Genomic DNA, 19313 nt, shown 5'->3' on the forward strand with positions numbered 1-19313 from the left:
TATATACTGTGTGTGTGTGTGTGTGTGTGTGTGTGTGTGTGTGTGTGTGTGTGTGTGTGTGTGTGTGTGTGTGTGTGTACGCTTGCATGTGTAAAAGTGAGAACACTTCCAGAGCAGACTCAGATCCTCCCATTAACCCAAATTATTTCTTGACTCATATAAAAAATGCTTCATTCTATTTTTGTTGTGCAATGGTTAAAGACATAGAACAAACAAAAGAAAATTCTCAAGTTACAACACACTTACTGTACCTGACACACATTTGTTGGGGTATTTCTATATTCTGCCTAATAATGAGTTGGATCTCTAAATAAGTCATTCTCGTGTTTCACTGGCTCCTCAGATCAGCAGTAAGTCTCATTTCTTTTTTTTGCCTTTTTTGTTGACCCTGTCTAATCGTATGTGGGGAAACAATTGCTGGTGCGCAATCGTCATGAAGAAATTGTGAAACCACACCCAGGCAGGAAAGCACAGCTAAGAATAGCCAGTGACTTTCCAACTGTCCTCACACTCATAAGTTCCTGTAGGTTCTTTCTGACCAGAAGACATATTGTAGCTTTCCTGGATTGGGGCAAAGAATATGTCACAGGCCTCAGGCAGCATGACAGTGGTCACTACAGTGCATTATTTCTGATGAAGGTCTCTAGATAAATTATAATAGATTTTACGTGTATATGCAATGTTGTATCTATGCTATATATATATTTATATATTTATATATATTTATGTATATATATATATGCAGAGTTATCAACAAAATGTATCCAATACACACATTTCAGTCAGTTCTATTCTGCATGTCAGTGGAGTATTAAACCTTTTAAGTCCCCTCACCCCTCCTGGGCCTGGGGCAGCTTTCCTGGTTGTCAGTGGGGCTGGCTGTACCTAGCGTTTCAATGTGGAAAACTTTTGTTAATATAACTTGTCAATACACTCTGTTAACTTTGCTGTCATGGATAAGCGATAATATGGCAATGCCAACTGGATGAACAGAGCTGCCTTTGTGTAAAGTAATATATACAAATTCCAGAAGGTCTAAAATTAGTTAAAACAGCATTTTAAATTTTTTATCATTTTGTGGTTGTGTGGTAGAGATTCACACGTTTTTTGAGTTTCATAATAAACTTCAGCTGGCAATTAAATAGCACCATGCCACAGTCTGTAACCCAGCAACTTAATCTTTTACTTGGTGCAGCAGCAGAAAAACGCATTGGTGTAACTTACACCAATACTTCCATACATCAGTGTGTGTGTGTGTGTGTGTGTGTGTGTGTGTGTGTGTGTGTGTGTGTGTGTGTGTGTGTGTGCACAGCTGAGAGCCACATGATCGCTGAGAGCTGTGAGTGATGGTGGCCTACAGTAGGGAGCAGATTCACATTCCTGATGCTAGAGAGCATATTTGCCATTCCAGACCGCTTGTAGACCCTCTCAATGAGCCGTTTGATTTCGTTACTCGTTTTTGCTCTAACCCTGTGAGAGTAATTATTAATCAGATGATCATTCAAACAGTACAGCACAGCAAACGCACAGCAAAACAAATGGCCTTCTTGAGATTGTTTTGTATGTTTTTTTTTTTTAGTTGCTGTAAGTTATATTCACATGTATAACCCAGATAATAAAGATTTTACTAATTAGATTAGACTAACAGCTGGATTAAGTATGTTTGGACTTATTGAGGCATTGAAATGGTGCAGTGCCCTAGATGGGGTTGATAAAAAGGTTGTATAGTATTGCATGCACTGTTTCTTAAACATGATCTCATTATCCACTGTTTCTGTAGCATTCTGGCACAATGAGTCTCGCATATAAAATATTACAAATCCTGTTGATAACAATGTAACAGAAGGCTAGTTGCACCTGTTAAAATTATTTAATATTATGAATTATGTTTATTTTTGGATTAACATTTACCGATATCTCTAACAACTGCACTCATTTTCATTAGTTTACATAAATGGGATTTCCTTCTTCCTTTTTTTGTTTAGGGACATGTTAATTTTTCTGTAACACTGAACATGTGGTAGATTGACAGGTGGTTAAAAGAAACCCGAAAGTATTTGTTTAAACCTTATATAGGCTACTTTAAAATTGTTACATGTACAATTAGACTTAATAAATAAGACAACATATATGAAATAACCGTGTTACATGGTGGTTTTAAAGTTTAATATTTTTACTTCCTGCAATGTGGAATGTGTGCTGAATGTGTATTTTTAATACTTTAATACTATTAATTATTGAAATGTGATCAGATGTGATCAGAATTCTTTGTTTTGTGTTTTCAGCATCTAAGTGACATTTGTGTAGCATAAATCCATGAAATAAATGAAGCTAGTAGGCTATGTAGACTGCAGTTATTATAGCAATGTTTTATTGAATATATTTTTCAATTTTGACATAAAAGATAAAAAATATTATTCTTTCATAATATTATTACTGTTATTATGAGTCTGAGATCCTTGTGAGTGAAGTTGTGCATATTCTCCTCATGTCCTTGCCTTGTTTCCTCTGGGTTCTCTGGTTTCCTCTTATCTCCTCTCACTCCCATTTTTATACCCAGTGACACAGTAATAGGTTGTTACTGAAAACAAAAATTTATTATAAATTAAATAATAAAGAAAAAGGGGAAGGAGAGGAAAAAGAAGAAGAATAATGTGCAAATTCTCTTTTTTTTGCTCAAGCAAACTGAATGTAATTAATTTAAACACTACTTACGTGAATAGTTAGCTTTTTATAACGTAAAGTTAAGGTTTTGACAGGTTTGACAGTGTTTAGTACAACAGAAGCCCAACCACCAGGAGCATTTGGTGCCGGGCCACACAGAAAACTTTTTAACATTTATTTTATTGACTTTCATGGTCTGCAGGGCGTTTTCTTTTTTAAAATGACCACTTCTGTCTAGGCCAAATTCCCCTACTTGTTTCAGTCGCATTTTATTTTTTTTCCCTTATGCATCGATAAAATAATCTGGCACCTGAGTTACAATTTTCATGTTATATGTAATAATTAAATTCATAAATAAATAATATGTATACTAGTCATATGATATGCACGTTACTGTGTTTTGTTATGCGCGTAACCCCTCACCCCCTCAACCCTATGGAAAAATCAGTGGTGGGCCGTCAGGGCCAGCAAAGCCTTCTCTGCTGGCCTAAACACTATCAGAAGCACAGACCTACATTTACAACCTAAATTCTAATATATGTTTCATAAAATTTTATTAATTTATTCCCAAAAGTTTATTCTCTTTATTTCGTAGCGTTTCTCTTGGCTGCACTGCTTCCAGTACGTGTATGTGGATGTTCCAATCAGATTTCAGCTTCTATGTGCTGCCATGTCAATCTAATCTGCCCAGGGCCTTCAAAGTCAGTACTGCTGGCTCTTTTATCATAGAGAATATTATCAATAGGACTGTTTTTTTAACCAATCAGATTTGAAATTCGCCTCAAAAGATGAGGCGTCAGAATAGCGTCAGCATTTTTCCGTCCTCTGATTGCTTGGTCAGAGGGAAATTGGTACAGCCAAGTTCGACTGGCGAAACATGTCTGTATCGCTCTGCACACGTTAATACATCTGAGAAAGACTTGTTTATGCCTACAGGGAAGAGAAATTGATTTGGTTTCGGACATTCTTAAAAATAAATTTTTAAGAAAAGCTAGACATCGTGAGAAGGTTGGCCAACCCCGAAGCTAGCTAGCTTGTCTCAGCCCGGGAAAAAGTTTGTTCCCCCCTTCCAGACCAGTGAATACAAGCCGTACCACTGGATTACAGCCTCTGAGGAATGGTGCAAATTATGAGTCTGTATCTCTGGTAAGTAGGTTGTATTTTATTACAATTTTTATATTTTTGTCATGTTATTACACAAATATTGATTCTGAACTGCTCCAGATGATGTAGGAGCACAGTTGCGGTGGTAGTGTAGAGGTTTGGAGTCTTAACTGGGTTTCTTGCTTTAGTAAAATGGTTTCACCCTCCATATGTGAAATGCCTCTTTCTCTGTAATGCCACTCGTTGCTATATTGCGTTTTTGTATAGTATTTATGGATTCTATAATTGTGTCGTAATAGTGGTGGTATTAAGAGGTGGATTAAGTCGGTAAGTCCCCACTGAAGGCCCAGGTACCAAATACACGGCCCGCCACTGGGAAAAATAGCCTTTGTTGAAACTGGTCCGTGTGGCAAAAAAAGGTCGGTAGTCAAATTGTTTTTTATATCATAATAATATAAAATATGCTTAACTGAAATATAATGTAATATAGAATTATTATTATTATTATTATAGTACACAGTGTAGTTAAACCGTTTAGTGGGCTTTTGTATCGAGGTACAATTTCCCGCCACGCATCCAATGGCGTACCCGGGTGGGGGAAGGGGCGGGGCTTAGAGATGGTGCGTGACGTCACGTCAGACTCCAACCCGTCAGACGCGAGAGAGAGAGACTGGCCGACCGACTGACTGAGAGGGAAAGAGAGAGAGAGGGAGAACGGATTGGAGCTGATCTGTGAGTACGGGATTCTTCGGTTTTTCTTTAATGTGTCACGTTGTATTTTGTCGAGTGGCTTTGTTGTGTAACGGACAGAGACGCGGATATGAACCGAGCGGACCTGGGGGTGTTTTTATTTTATTAATTAATTGATTTAATCGCGAGCGTTCGTGCGAGGCGCGCGTGCTTGCGAGTTCCCCCCCCTCACAGCGCGAGACCGGCTCGCGAACGCGCGGTTTGCGGAAGAGCAGGTCAAACGGCGAGAACATGGCGGAGCTCGAGTGAAACAATTCCACTCGTTAGACGCCGCTGTGTGTGTGTGTGTGTGTGTGTGTGTAGCGCTCCGCGGCTCCCGGCCCGGCGTTTTATTTAATATTTTGATATATTCGTGTCGGAGCGGTCGGGATATTTTTTAACCCACCCAGCCGTACGGAGAACCGGGGCTTTTACATTTGTTCTCGCGTTGCTTTTGTGGAAGTTCCAGCGGAAATGGAAAAGTTGTACGAATGAGGTGCTGTTGAGGGAAAATTGGGCGTGTGACGGCTCGCAACGTTTAAATGTGAGCAAGCGAAATAATAATAATAATAATAATTATAAATGACCCCGGGATAAACGACTTGTAGATTCACCGTGTAAACCGTTTCACCACCGTGTTGGCGTAGAAAGCAGTTGGTTTTCACGCTTTTCTCTAACGCAGCGTCCTGCCCTGAGTGTCTGATTAGCGGCCCCACCTAGTTCAGCTCTCAGCCCAAGTCCGGCTTATTACACAGAGAAAAGAGAAACGGCACTATTTTTGCTCATCTGAACGGTGATGCCGTTAAATATAATATAAAATAATGCGTTTTTGTTGTTGTTTTGGTTCAATGCTTTCTAATAAGTCTTCAGATAAACCCTGCTGTAGTGAATCTGATGTTGCAGTCTTTCTTAGGACTGGTGAAAGACAGCTCAGTTCCTCTACATGGCTACTTGACACATTAGAAATAAAAGGTTCTTCAACTTCTCGGCTGGCCTTATCATGTGGACCTTTCAATATGTATGGTTTAGGCTTCACACGTGAATCATTATCTTCTCAAGCTTTAAACGTATACAGTATAACACCTTTCTGGTTGAAGGTGCACCCGCCTCATCTACAAGGAACAGCACAGTGCAGTTTATCTTCTGAAAGTATTAGAAGTAATAAGTGTTGAAGGTGGTCAGCAGGATACCCTTGCTTTTGATTTATTTTTAATGCCATCCTGCTTTATGGTGGCATGCTGTGAGTCCGGCAGGGTTTAACTGCATGCTTTAGATGCTTCAAGTCTCCTTTATTTGAGATCTTTCCTTAAAGCATGCGAATACAGACAGATAATCAACAATGCAATGCCCGTTACTTCCTTTGGCCTTTGTGGAGCACGGTTTTCTTTTTCAAACTCAGCAAATGTGTAATATTATGCCATATTCAGTCTTCAAGGCAGCTGGTTTCACCCCAAACCCTTCCATTTCCTGAACGTCGCTTGTAGCTGACGCAGACTCGCCCTTTTTGCGCCGTCACTTTTGATACTGTGATGTGTGTCTGCACCGTAGCATCCTGTTCAATACGTTCAATTCATTCGCACACACGTCTCGGTGGCATCCTGATAACAGCTGATCGTTTAGTCGTGGGGTCGGTGGGATGGCCTCGCCCTACCGTAGTTCGACTACAGTACTGTCCCGCTTGGAGCGAGAGGAAGGAAATCCCTGTGATAGTTAGGCCCTCTTGGGCACAGAGGAATGCCGCTTTAGAGGCTCCTTTGGAAAAACAAACTGAAGAGCCGCTGACTTCCTTTTGGACAGAGACGCTTGATTGATTTTATTTTTTCAAAAGTGGGATCCTGTGTTCAAAAGCTATTTTCTTTAGTTAGGCTTGTCGATTTTGTCATTGGTTCAGGAACAATGTCTGTGGAATGTAGTGAATATTCTGTAGTTTTTAGCAATGAGGAAAATATCGTTTTGCATACCCAGTGTATGCGTGTGGTATTTTTTCCAAAAAAATACCGACTGTTACTAGACGGTTATACTGGGGTAAGAAACTTAAGGATTGAATGAACATTCTATCTGTGGATTTTACAAATAGGATACTGAACATTTTTAGATATTTCATTGCATTCACAACATTCACTCTGAGATGCTTGTTTTTTTTTTGTTTTTTGTTTTTTTTTGTTTTTTTAAAAGGAAAACCCAAGGAGTAAAAAGAAAAAACAAAGAAGACACTCTTGGGAGGAAAAGTGGGAAAGAGGTGATGGTGGTGGTGGGGGTTTGCTCACTTCCTCTTCAGGCCAAAGGGCCTTTTGAAACCTGTTTGCCTTGTCATTCTTTCCTTCCTTTATTTGGTCACATTGGTTGCACTAAAGGGAACCAAGCATGGTTGAAGGCACCAAGAGATGGCTGATCTGTGATCCACAGTTAGGCATTTATTCAGTAGCTTACATGTTGGCTTGCCTGTCAGCAGCACCATGTCTGTAGTTTGTATCTTTTGTACGCAACAACACAAACACCAAATAACTCGACAGTTCACTTCCATCATTGATTTCATTAAGGCGTGGACGAGTGTCTATGCAGCGTTTCTTTTCCCCCAGAGTTACAGACTGCAGACTTTCCAGTGCAATGGTTAAATGACTCTTACATTTCTAAGCCATAAGACTTATTCTGTAAATACAAAGTCCACAGCACATGATCGTAATGAGGAGTGTGTTTGAGAATTTTTTATTTTTTATTTTTTTTGGCGTTTAATCTTCTGAATTAGTCAATTACCAATTTAGATTTCAAAATGATAGTTTGTTTTGTGGCTTAGTCTCTAGAAAGAGCCATAAACCTATAAATACTGTTTTTTTTTTTTTTTTTTTTTTTTTTTTTTTCCTTTGTAGGAAGTGGATTTGTGTTAACTTTGGCCATCCAGAAGCCAATTCAGTTTATAAATTCTGGCTCATTCTTATAACAAAATCTCTCCAACTCATTGTTGAGTTTGTTTGTGTGAAATTTTGCTAAATGTCACTTATTTGTGGAAGTTGGAGACATGACACGGGTTTAGAAGTACTGGTGCGTGACACCAGGTAACTATAACTCTTAAAGTATGGCTTTAATTCTAGTTTCGAATACTAATAAAGCAAGCCGTTTTGCCCAATAGATAGAGATGAATCATGGATTATATGCCTTCTCCATGGAGGTTATGCAAGTTGAAACTTATTTCTGTGATCCATCTATAGCACGAGCTCCAATGCCCTGCCATTTGACACGGAGCGTAATCACTTTGTATTGATCCAATTTCCTGCCGCCTATTTTCCTGCCTATTTTTGTACTCTGAATCCCAGCCAGCGGGTTTGTCACCAGGCTTTTCACAGCCCCCAGAGCTGGACACCATGCCATTGTCTCAGCCTAATAGAGACGCTTCTTTTACCTGGGAAATGTTGTGTAACTGTGCGCCGATTGTGTCGGGGTTTGGTCACTTTAAACAAGTTATGTAATTGTTTTGGACTTCACCAACCTGTAGGCGAGCAGAATCAGGTCTGCTGTGGGTGGTGAGTGGGCGAAGTTCTGTCACCATAACCGTGCCCTCATTATATATCTGTTATGTCCTTTATTTTTACTTCAGATTGTACCTGTTATTGGAAACAAAAACATGCAGAAGGGAATTGGTTTCTGTTTACAGCACACTAATTAGTTGCACTTGCAGTAGGATTAATGCTGTTTAGTAATGTTAAAAAAAGACCAAGCACTATCTGTTCATTGATTCTGCCAGATGATGTCTGGGAATTTTAAACAATTTGCACATGCGCTCCATACCTCCTTTTAATACAAACCAATTGTTTTGATCTTTATTATAAGTCTTTATGTTGGGCTCATGGTCTTACAATGTTCCTTTGCTCGTCTAAGGGACGTGACACGTACAGCCACAGTGCTAGGATCTCAATAATTTGCCTAAAGTGTTCCTTCACTGACGTCGTCTGTTTTGTTCTGCTTTCTAAATTGTTTTGGTTTCGGTGCGAGACGCTAGAAACGAACAAACACTTCCTGGAGTGTCCTTCTACTGAAGAAAAAGCTAAAAACTCTCAACAGTATATATTGTTCTATACTAAAATATCGTTTCGGATATGTTAATACGCAAGGTATTTTCAATGGGTTATTCCACTGAATTTTTAATGTTTAAATTTTTTTTGTCTTTTTTCATTTAGCACATGCGCTGCATGTTGCTGTCTTCTCTAAAAGATGTCCATCAGTGATTATCGTGATGATAATAATGTTAAAATGACTCTAAATAAATGACTGATCCACTTGTTGCTTTCTTGAATTGTGTATTAGATTTTCTGTGATGGGATCATGATACATTTAACACAAAAAATCTTTGACAATTACCATCCTAAAGATTTTTTTTTTAAATTGCACCTGGTATAAAAATATCTCCCCTCATACACAAATACACTTTATGTAGAAATGGTTGGCTCTGTTGTAATTTACATTACAGTGCAGGTGGAATAGCAGCTGGATGCAGTTCGTTGTGTGCTGGAGTGTAAGGAATAAAAAAATAGAGATTATAGTTGTTAAGTATTTCTGTTTAGTAATTATAATAATATAGATATCTTGTATGGGAAGCATAGATTCTCAGAGCTACATGATCATGTTTCTCTTCCCCTTTTTTTTGGTGAGGTTCATGCACAGATTGTCATTCTCATTTTGGCGTAAGAGTCCTGTTACAGAAGCTAAATCGAATTACTTTTGTGTATTTGCATTGTTTAGAGCCACAACAGTTTGAGGTGAAATGTGAAACGCTAACTTGTGTTTTACCCCGAGCATCGCTTCATATGTGTTTTTGCCTTTCCCCTGATAGCCTGTGACCTAGGTGAGATGATTGACTTGCAAATGACAGGCCGAGGTAGTGTGATTTCGAACACTTGAGAAAGTTTAAGACCATATAACTGCAAAACAAAAGTTGGCTTTTTGTTCAACCTGATGGACAATTTTTTTTCTCTTCATTAATACCAACACTAAGTTTACTGAACATTACAACAGCCCACAATTCAGCTTCAGTAATACTGTAATACACAAACTATATAAAACATACAAAATAGACAAACTTTTGTTTCATGGTCTATATATGTGATACAGTTCATTTTTCCTCCACATTAGTGCTGAGGGTATTTAAAATGGATCCTGTGTCTGTTTCAAAGATGATATCTTATGAATGGTTTGACACAGCTGGAGTGGTCAGGGTGTGGCTGATTACACTTGTATATCTGCCAGTTGGTCTCTTTGGAGGCAATACACAAGACACAGCTACATTAAAACCATTATCATAATAGAAAGCTAATTATTTTTGTATAGACAATGCTGCTTTTGGAAAACTAGAAGTGTTGATATCTAAATATTTATTTGTAATATTATTGAGATGTGTTGTTGTTGACGGTAAGGAAGTCAGTCGGATTGCAGATATAGTTTGCTGGTTCCTCTTGCGTTTTTCTGTACGGTTTTGCCAGTAATAGCTACACATCTGGGCTTTTTCCCATTTTCAACCTAATCATGACCAGCTGACATTTTGGGAGTTTACCTCCAGATAAAAAAAAAACATCTTTATGAGGACTTTTTGTTGCTCCTTCACTGACTGGTTGTTTCATGATATGATGTTTGTTCTTCATGACCCATGAAGCTCAAGCTGTCAAGTTGTTATTGACTTTCGAAATGTGTGTAAATGACATTTTGCTTCTGCTTAAGACAAATAAGTGTCACTTGGACATACAAACTGTCACAAGGCAGAAGGACCGGATGTGTGCAATAAGGCTTGTAATGTGAACACAGCCTCAGTTTTCACCTGGAGTCAAAAGAACTCCCAAGCATACAAATGTTTTGTGACATCCACAGAATATAACCACTCGGAGATCACAAGAAGAGTGAAAAACACGTTCTGATAGGTGATAGACATGTCATTGTGCCTCTTACCTTTGATGTAATGGCCTTGGCATGATTACATGCGCTCATCTACACCCAAGTGTGAAAAAAGCGCCATAAATGCTGCTTTGGCTGTATTTCTTGTTTGTTGTTTACTGAAAAACTGGTAAAATGGTCACAATCATTATGATGAGTTGCCTTGCTATTCACCACTTCTTTTTTTTTTTTCTTTTTTCTTCATATGGTGAGTAGTTCCTCTTATTTATTATTCAGTGCAGTCCTTCCACAAACACAGTTGCCATTCAATGAGTTTGTTTCATGTAGGAGATTTTAATCAAAGTCCTCAGGATATAGAGCAGAATTTCCTAATTTGGTAGCTATCGCTTGTTTCAGGTTCATACTGACTTTCCAGTGAAAATATAATGATTTAGGCCAGTCACCACCTTAACCCAGGAAGCATGTGTTCAACCCTCAACCTCCCCAGTTGGTAGCTGTAGTATGATCAACAGAATTTGCTGCTGGGTGGAAACTGGTATTGACAAAATTGGGGCGAAATAAATAAATGCAAAAACAATATGCAACACTACATTGTTAGAAAAGTTTGGCTCTTCTTAGGCCTTTTTTGTCATAATGAAAAGTGTTGACTGTCAGTAAGAGGTTTCAATTGCCTGTGGTATTGGTTATGTTGGAAACTTGGGAAAAATGTAGGTGTGTGGAATTCATAGTGATCTTTTCCCACCAGCTCTTCAAACTTCTTCTGACCAGTGAACTCTGTTGTGCTCACAACGTCTTGCAGTCTGGTCTTCGTGCTTAAGCCAGCGTGCTTAGCTGAACCATGTGGTTATTGATGGCTATCTATGAAACTGTTTGAGAGATTGTGGTCACAGTGTCTGTAGAAAAAAATATTTGCTGACAAACTTTTTGTTAATTGCTTGTTAAATTCTCATTTCATATCTCTAGACACTTGGAGGAATTTGAATGACTCCTTCTTACTCACTGCACTGTTGTATGGAAATGGGGAGGTCTTACAAAATCAGTCACCAGCTCTACAATGGTTTCTTGTGATTGTCTAGCCAAGTCGTGCACTTTTAATGTAGATTTTTTTTTTGCTAGAATGTTTTTCTGACCGATTAACCAAAGCCTGTGGTATTTATGGTTCTGTGGCAAGACCTCTACCATCCAGCGAAAAATAAACACACTGTAATACTTGGTTCATGCTTTATATCTGGCCAGACCTCAACATGTTTAACTGTCTAAAGGAACCCACAGTTAAAAACTTTTACATGAAACGTGGGTAGATTCTCTGCTAAAGGTATAAATGTTTAGAGTAAGTGTGTGTGGAATGAGGGGCTATGCTGGGGTCAGAGAGCAGATGGTGGGGGTGATTGAAGACCCTCGGGACTTGCATACTGTGCAGTGGAAGTGTAGTAAATTATATTGTGGAAAATCCAGAGACTGTCATAGTATTTAGTTTATGAAAATACGTTGCCTTTTCATGCCATTTGATACAATTGTGTCATTTGAACGAGTTCTAAAAATATCCCTCCAAGCTTCAAATCCTTTTTACTGAGCCATACCATTGTGGCACAGAGTATGTGCTTTGGCTGGTTGGCTTTATCGTGGCCTTTGTGTAATTGCTGTTGCTGTGTTTCCATTCTGCTAGAGTGGTATTCAGTGTGACCTCAGGGATATGTAAGCTAGAATATGAATGCTTTCGATTCCACAGGATTACAGCTTCTCTTAAGTCGCTTTCCAATGGGCCTGTTGCGCAGTTGCTGTCTAATACATAAACTTAAGAAGATGCTCCATATGGGTGTTAAACAGGATTGCAATATAAGAGCCTGGGAAACAGAATATTCTTGTGCCCTCAGAGGCGCTTGGAAAGTTCATAGATTTTATGTTGCCTTGTGGTTGCATGTTTTCTCTGTATCATCTTCTTCCCACTCTGAGAACAGGGCCAATTTTGCTCTTTTGGACACTCTCACAGATGGCTGTGGCATTGTCTGGATCTGAACTCATAATCCCTGGATGACAGGGTGAAATCTTTCCTTTGAAGCTGCTCTCTGGGCCTTTTCATCCAGCAACTTGCATAACACTGTTATAATCAGTGGTACAGAATGATATTGTTTGGACTTTTTCGTTTAAACGTTATTTTATAAGCATGTTGGTCTGTTAATTTCCTACAATTCCCACAATGCTGTTCAGCTGATCGCTTGTTGTGCTGGCAGTGGGAATACACAAATTTTTTTTCTTAATGAGCGCAATGCTTTTTGCCAATCTGCTCAGTCAACTTTGAGTCCTGCTGTATTTTCACAGCACCAATTAGCCTATTAGCAAATTATTTATTTAATGGGTTTCAGGATGATTTTCTTTCACTTCAGGCTTGTGGGAGTTGGACCAACCTTACTGGCTCACAATCCATTTCAGGGATTAGCATGTCTACTTACATTACACTATGCACTTATGGTTTAACTCAAACGTCACCTGGCCTGTCGAAATACCCCGCTTAGTCTTTCTCACAGTGACGTGTAGAGACTCCCACAGCTACATCACTTGGGAGAGATCGGAGCTTTACGAGAAGCTCCTCCAAGCAATGAGCTAATCATTCCAGTGGTCTTCAGGGAGATAAAACCTGCTCTTGAATCAGACACATTCTATTTCTATATCTGCTTTCATATATCTGCTGACATTTATCAGTTTTATGTTCTATATCCATTGTTTGTTGTTGCTGATTTATTTGAATGCAGGGCGATGTATTCTGTTCAATTACAAATGGAACACAATTTTGTCGTCCCTGTAATGTGCAAACATTTGCCTTTTTAAGTTTAACCTAAGTTAAACTTTCCCTTGTTATGGCTTTACCAGGCTACTGTCGATGAAGCTTCCTGAGCGTACTGTGTTGGTGTGTCTTCGTCTATTTCTTGGTACTTCACTGAACCTTTTTCTTTGTACTCCAACCTTTAAATGTTGGCATTGTTCAGTCTTGAGTCAAGTCTGACTTTCGAAGTATTCCAGATGCTGAGTGTGCTGTTTTAATGGTTGTGCCGTTTCCAAAGTAAATAACCACATATGCTTTGCATTGGAACCATTAGCTTCAACATTGCCATTTATTCGTGTTTTAAATCTTTTGGCTTCTCAGAAGCACATCCCAGATAATTAGATTCAGCAAAATTCGCCAAACATCAGTGCATTGTTGTAGTCCTAATAGTTGGATCATGGCCATACCCCTGCCCAGGCTTTTAGTTTTAGTGTATAATGCAGGTTTAAATAAGGACTAAATGAAGTCATACACCTGTCTTTAGTTAACTCTCAACATCCAAATTGGGCCATTAGGGAGTCCTGATAGTGTTTGCCTTATGCTCACCATGTCTGACTTTATTTTATATACATTTTCTGTTTCCTGAGTATTTATAAGGGCCATGGAGGAAAGTATGGACTTTCTATTTTCCCCTCTTTTATATAAAAAAAAACCCTAAATAATGGGTGTTAAACTTCATCTTAACTTGAAGTATGCCAAGAGTAAGGAATACAGCTTGGGAGTAGCCCCCCCCGCTGTTATTTTATTTATTTGCCAGTTGTCCCACCTTTTATCTAGGCTCTTCCTGTTTGCACAGCAGATATCAAATTGTGTAAGAGAGTTAGTGATTTGTGTGCATCCTCTTAGACCCAAGATGCCACACACACATATCCTTTTCAATCTAATTCTGTGTCACTGTTCAGCTGGACAGTCAGGGAAGAGCTGACTGCTTTCTTCCACATTCCTGAACTCACTTTGCCACAATTGGCTAGTTTTCCTGTTATTGGCGGCAGCAATATTCATCCATCCATCACTAATCCATCTTATCTCAGGGGTAATTTTTCTTCAATAAGTCCAAGTTATAGATATGTCCGTCATTATCTGAAATCAGAATGCAGGATTTTTGTTTTGTGCCACTCAGTGAGATTTCAGCAATGCTCTCACACATGTACATTACTCCTTAATTATTTCAGAAGGGTCAATATGTGTGACCATGCACCGGAAGATCCATCATGACCACTCTTTTAAAGTTTCAATTTGGCCACCCATTAAGCAGAGTTTTAATCCTCAGTCTTCTCTAATAGCTTCAAACAGAATCTTTTCATTATCTTTCTCTGCAGAAGGCTAACGCAATCAGGGTGTGTGTGTGTGTGTGTGTGTGTATGTGTGTAAATGCCAATTTAGAATGTCACTGCCAAGATGAGGTCCTCAAATCCCCCATTTAATTAGACCAGATCACTGCAGGCTTCCCTCCCAAGATATACAATGTGCTTTGAGTGTAATATCACTATTCTCAGAAGTATACACTTTGTTTGTATTTAGCCTGTGTGTGTGTGTGTGTGTGTGTGTGTGTGTGTGATCTGAGAGAGTTCAGCATGAGCTGCCTATTAAGGCCTTTAGCTTGAGGATCTATTTCTATGCAAACTTATGTTCCTCACCTGAGTAATTGGGAATAATGCAATGTTTAATCAATATAAATTTAATAAATAATGAACTTTTTTAAAAGACAAATGAAATGAGGAAAATGAAACTCTTCTAATGGTGTGTGTTGATGTAAAAACTAGTCTATGTAACACATAGACTAGTCTGATACCCTTTCATTACTTTTGGCGTCTCATAAAGAAACTAATTCTTATTCTCACTCACTCACTCAGTCTTGGATCTTTCACCTCTTCTAAACATTTGTACTCCACTGTCCTTATCGTGGTGTCGTGCTTTTTTTACAGAGCTGCAGTGTACTGTAGGGCTATCGATTACGGATCTCTTGTCTGGGTGGATTTGAGTTTCCGAGTTGTGTGTGTGTGTGTGTGTGTGTGTGTGTGTGTGTGTGTGTGTGTGCGCGCTTTGACTCGGATCTGAAGCAGGATTATCTTTTGAGAGAGAGAGGCACCCTGTCTGACTCGTGTGTTGTCACGCTCCCTCTGATGACATCATCTTGGAGATTTGTGTGTACATGCTCTGCTATGTTTGGCATGCTGTCACAAAAAGCACGCATGCGCATACACACACACACACACACACACACACCACACACAGACAGGTGTCAGCAGGATACAACAAGACAGAACAAAGTACACCGACACACTGCTGGCTTTTTTAATTCTCCATCTTTTTTCTATTTTTGTTTAATTCATTCATGCATCCCTCTCTTTTTTTCCCTTCTCTCCTGCTATCTGCCTGCCTTCACCTTCAGTTCACACTCTTCAGGTCAGTCTGTTATTTGGCCTGGCTGAGAGCCAGAGGCTTCTCGTGAGTGAGGTACGGCCGGAGAGATTTCCCCTGCATACTCGATTGAAAAATAAACCGTGATGCTCGGCTCTCCTGCTTTTACCGTACAACAGAGGGAGAAGACAGCTTTGTCATCTCAGGGTGTTTTCATGCTTTCATTTGTAAACAAGTTTCACTTGCACTGTGATATATTTAGCTGAACATGCTATTTGTTCCCAGGAACATTTACAAGAGAAATGTTCTACTTGTGAAAATCTAGTTAGTTCAGAAACAAATCTAACAAGAGCTTCTGATGGTAAATTTACACAGTAGATTTGTTGATATGAACATTGATTGATTGTATAATTGGCCTGACATTGTGCAATGTTTTATATATAGAGATAACAATATGAAGACTAGCTGTTTAAAAGAAATGGCACCCAATAAAAGGAGGAAGAGTTAGTGTGAGACCAGAATGACTGGGCTGAATTTACTAGTTGAATTGGCACAAACCACACCTAGAAATTGCTCTTTCTCCATTTTGGTGGCCATTGTGACATTTTCAACTTTGTGAATATTGGCTTTTATTGTGGACTCAGATACTTACACAGGCTAATTGTATGTAGTCTGGATTAAAGCAATTGAATTTATCCTCTCACAACATATTTCCTATTGGCAATTAGGTCTTAAGTACTTCCTGAGTCAAACAAATGGAAAAGTGTAGAACTGTGGTTTTATCTTCTTTCTTATATATGATTTGCTCAATAAATGAGTTGAGACATTATAAAGAAATCTAACCCGCTTGAAAGGAAGTAGCAGAGTTGGTTGGAGAGCATTTGTGGCTAGTACAGTTAGCTGCACAGTTATAGTGAAGCCCTACATGTAAACCAAGTCATTTGTACGTAGCACAATACAGAAGGAAATTTTGAGCGCAGTTGTTCTGCAAAATTGTGATGATTACGCCCTTCACTAAATTTTGAGTATTTAAACCACATGTGAAAACACCCATTTTGTTTTGTTTCAGCACGCTGCTAGTGCACAGCAAGATAAGCCACACAAGCACACTGTGCTGTTCAGAGTCCATTCTATGTTTTCTGTACAGTTTTGATATAGCTAATCTTTTTTCATTTTTCTTCCGGTCAGCATAGTTTTGAGACCAGGGAGCTGCCTGTTGATAGATGAGTTGTGTTTGTGGTTTCCTATGGGCCTATAGAGTGTAAAGGCGCATACGCAAACTCATCATCAGCTCCCAGCTGTGTTACAGAGATGTCAACTGCTCGCATGGTACTGACATCTCAGAGAAGGTGCTAGCTGATGATTATTAGCTAAGGCTGTGTGGTTTCCGTTTCTGCAGGGTGGCCCGAGTTAGAGGGAGTGCCTCAAGCCTTAATCTTGACTAGAACAAGCTTCCTGTGTCCATGTAAGAGAAACACACTGCTGCTTCTTGTGTCAGAAGGACATGCAGTTTGTTGACTTTCATGTAAAAAAAAAAAATATATCATTTTTTTTTGTTGTTTGTTTTTTTTGTAACATTGAAGGAGGAAAAACATTGCCATTTTTAGTTTACAATTAAATGGTAAAAGTATGTCAAAGTAAACCTAAACGTGAGTAACGACTCAAAACTCAAAAGGATTTTAAAATGATATATTTTAAATATTATTTAAATTATCTTGAGTGCAAAGTTATTTCAAAATGTTTATTCTCTTACATGTCATATTATTGAAAATTAACAAGTATCTTTACTAATCTTGTTAGTTTTAAATATGTTTATAAAAATACAGCATTTTATCTGAGTTTGTAGATTTAGCATTGCTCAATGTCCTGATCCTGTGGTGGAGCAACAGGTTTCCTGTGTGGTGTATTAGACTTTCTTTTAAATCCTAGTTGCCCTGAGGATAGGCAGATTCAACAGCCAAGGGAAAATAAATCCTAATCCTTATTGTGTTTGAATATAATTGGTTGTGCTCCTTACTGTGTGGAAACCTGCTGCGCTACACGCACAGGGATGACAATTTTTATTATAAATTCTTTTTTATTAGGTGGCTCAATTAGCCTGCATCCGTTGTAAGGGGAAACACTGATGATCCTGAGCAGAACAATTTCAGTGCAAACCTGCTACACACTATCACTATAACCTGCTATAAATAGATGAAGAGAAAATAAAGATGCTAGCTAAACTCAAAATACCTTTTACATGTGGACAGAATGTGTAAACTTGTAGCTTAAACATGCTTAAAAATCTTTACTAACTTTTTGGTATGATGCGTGATTTTATTTTTGTTTCTCTTTCATCCGTCTTAATGCATGTAACTAGCATAAGTTTTACTCTGCTGTTTTTGTTTTCAGGCAACCTGTATTATTCAGCACTCTGGAGGGTGGAGTTTATCTCTACATCCTTTTTCTAAACTTGTATTCATTAATATTTCATTTTGGTCCGAGATGTCGATTTGATTTACACAGTTGTTCCTGGATTTACCACTTCCTCTCATTGTACGTCGTTATTCTACTGCATTTTCCTCACCAGTGGAATATAGAAATACACAGCCGAAAGACATTCAACAATAGATTATTGAAAATAAGCTTCGCAGCCCAGCCCCGCTGTTCTCTCTACTGTTCATGCTTCTGTGAACACACACGGTTTGTTGTGCGCATTATCTTGTCCCTGACCGCAACCTTCTATTGTCTTTCTGCACCTGGTTGTTAGAAGACAGAGGTGACGTATTCTGTTAAAGAGACGTGTGTGTGTGTGTGTGTGTGTGTGTGTGTGTGTGTGTGTGTGTGTGTGTGTGTGTGTGTGTGTGTGTGTGTGTGTGTGTGTGTGTGTGTGTGTGTGTGTGTGTGTGTGTTGGCTAGTTTTTTACATCTGGTCACCCCGCCTTTATTTTCGAGGGCTTGAAGTTTTGAAGTTGGGGCTGGGAGTTTGATTGCGCAAGTTCCTGTAGAGAGAAATCTGTGCTTTGTCAAGCCTGTAGGTGAATTCAAACACAACCCCCCAACCCCATTGCAAAAACCGCACGCCTCATGTTTGAAACCCAGTGTGGGTTAATGTGATCATTTCACTGTCCTTTTCTATTAATCCTACACAGCTGATTTCTGGAGGCTACAAAGGCACGAACGCAAAACTGTTTTATCACCAAAATTAAAAACCGAGTTCAGAGTTTTTGTTTTTTTTTCTCTTTTCCTCTCTGTCTGCCCTGCGCGCCTCTATTGCCCAAACAAGTCCGTAGGTATCTGTTTTAACGCGTCTCAAATCGGGCGCGGCGAGAGATCCTAAACCTTTTTCTGCAGGCTGTGATTTGCGCAGGAGGATGTTTCTCCATCTGCATGTCAAGACACGCGTGTGGCCCCAAGCCGCCACTGAAATATGAGCCATCAGCAATCTTTCTTGTTTATTTTCTACCCTATTACGCGCACACACGCATATTCCTCACGTCACACTAAATCAAGCGTGTCACTGTGAAAACGAAGGCAACATTTCAGGATGTCATTTAAACATGATGAAATATAAGTAACATTTTGTGGCTCTTAATGTAAGTTCTATGGAGTTAAAATTAATGATATTCATCATTTTAGTCTTTTAACAACGATGAAAGCCAAAAACCCAGGATTAAAAAAAGACAAGACTGTAATAAATAAATAATGAATGCGGGATGCTCCTCTTAATAAACCTGTTACACCACTTAAGGGTCAACTCATCCCAGTTCTTTATTTA

At 39.0% G+C, this 19313-nt stretch overlaps 1 protein-coding gene across 3 annotated transcripts in view; it reads left to right on the forward strand.

Annotated features, from left to right (window-relative positions):
- The first annotated feature begins 4430 nt into the window (after nt 1-4430).
- The window catches only part of rap1b (RAP1B, member of RAS oncogene family), a 46992-nt gene continuing 32109 nt past the window's right edge, over nt 4431-19313 (forward strand). The window contains exon 1 of one of the 3 annotated variants that reach the window (XM_083528167.1): nt 4431-4500. The gene's annotated coding sequence lies outside the window, so the exon portion shown is untranslated. Of the gene's footprint in view, nt 4505-14056; nt 17206-19313 lie in introns of those variants that run through there. The other 2 variants (XM_083528169.1, XM_083528168.1) reach the window with 2 other exon arrangements.

The sequence above is a fragment of the Silurus aristotelis genome (assembly GCF_946808225.1).
Source record: "Silurus aristotelis genome assembly, chromosome: 24".
Taxonomy (NCBI): domain Eukaryota; kingdom Metazoa; phylum Chordata; class Actinopteri; order Siluriformes; family Siluridae; genus Silurus; species Silurus aristotelis.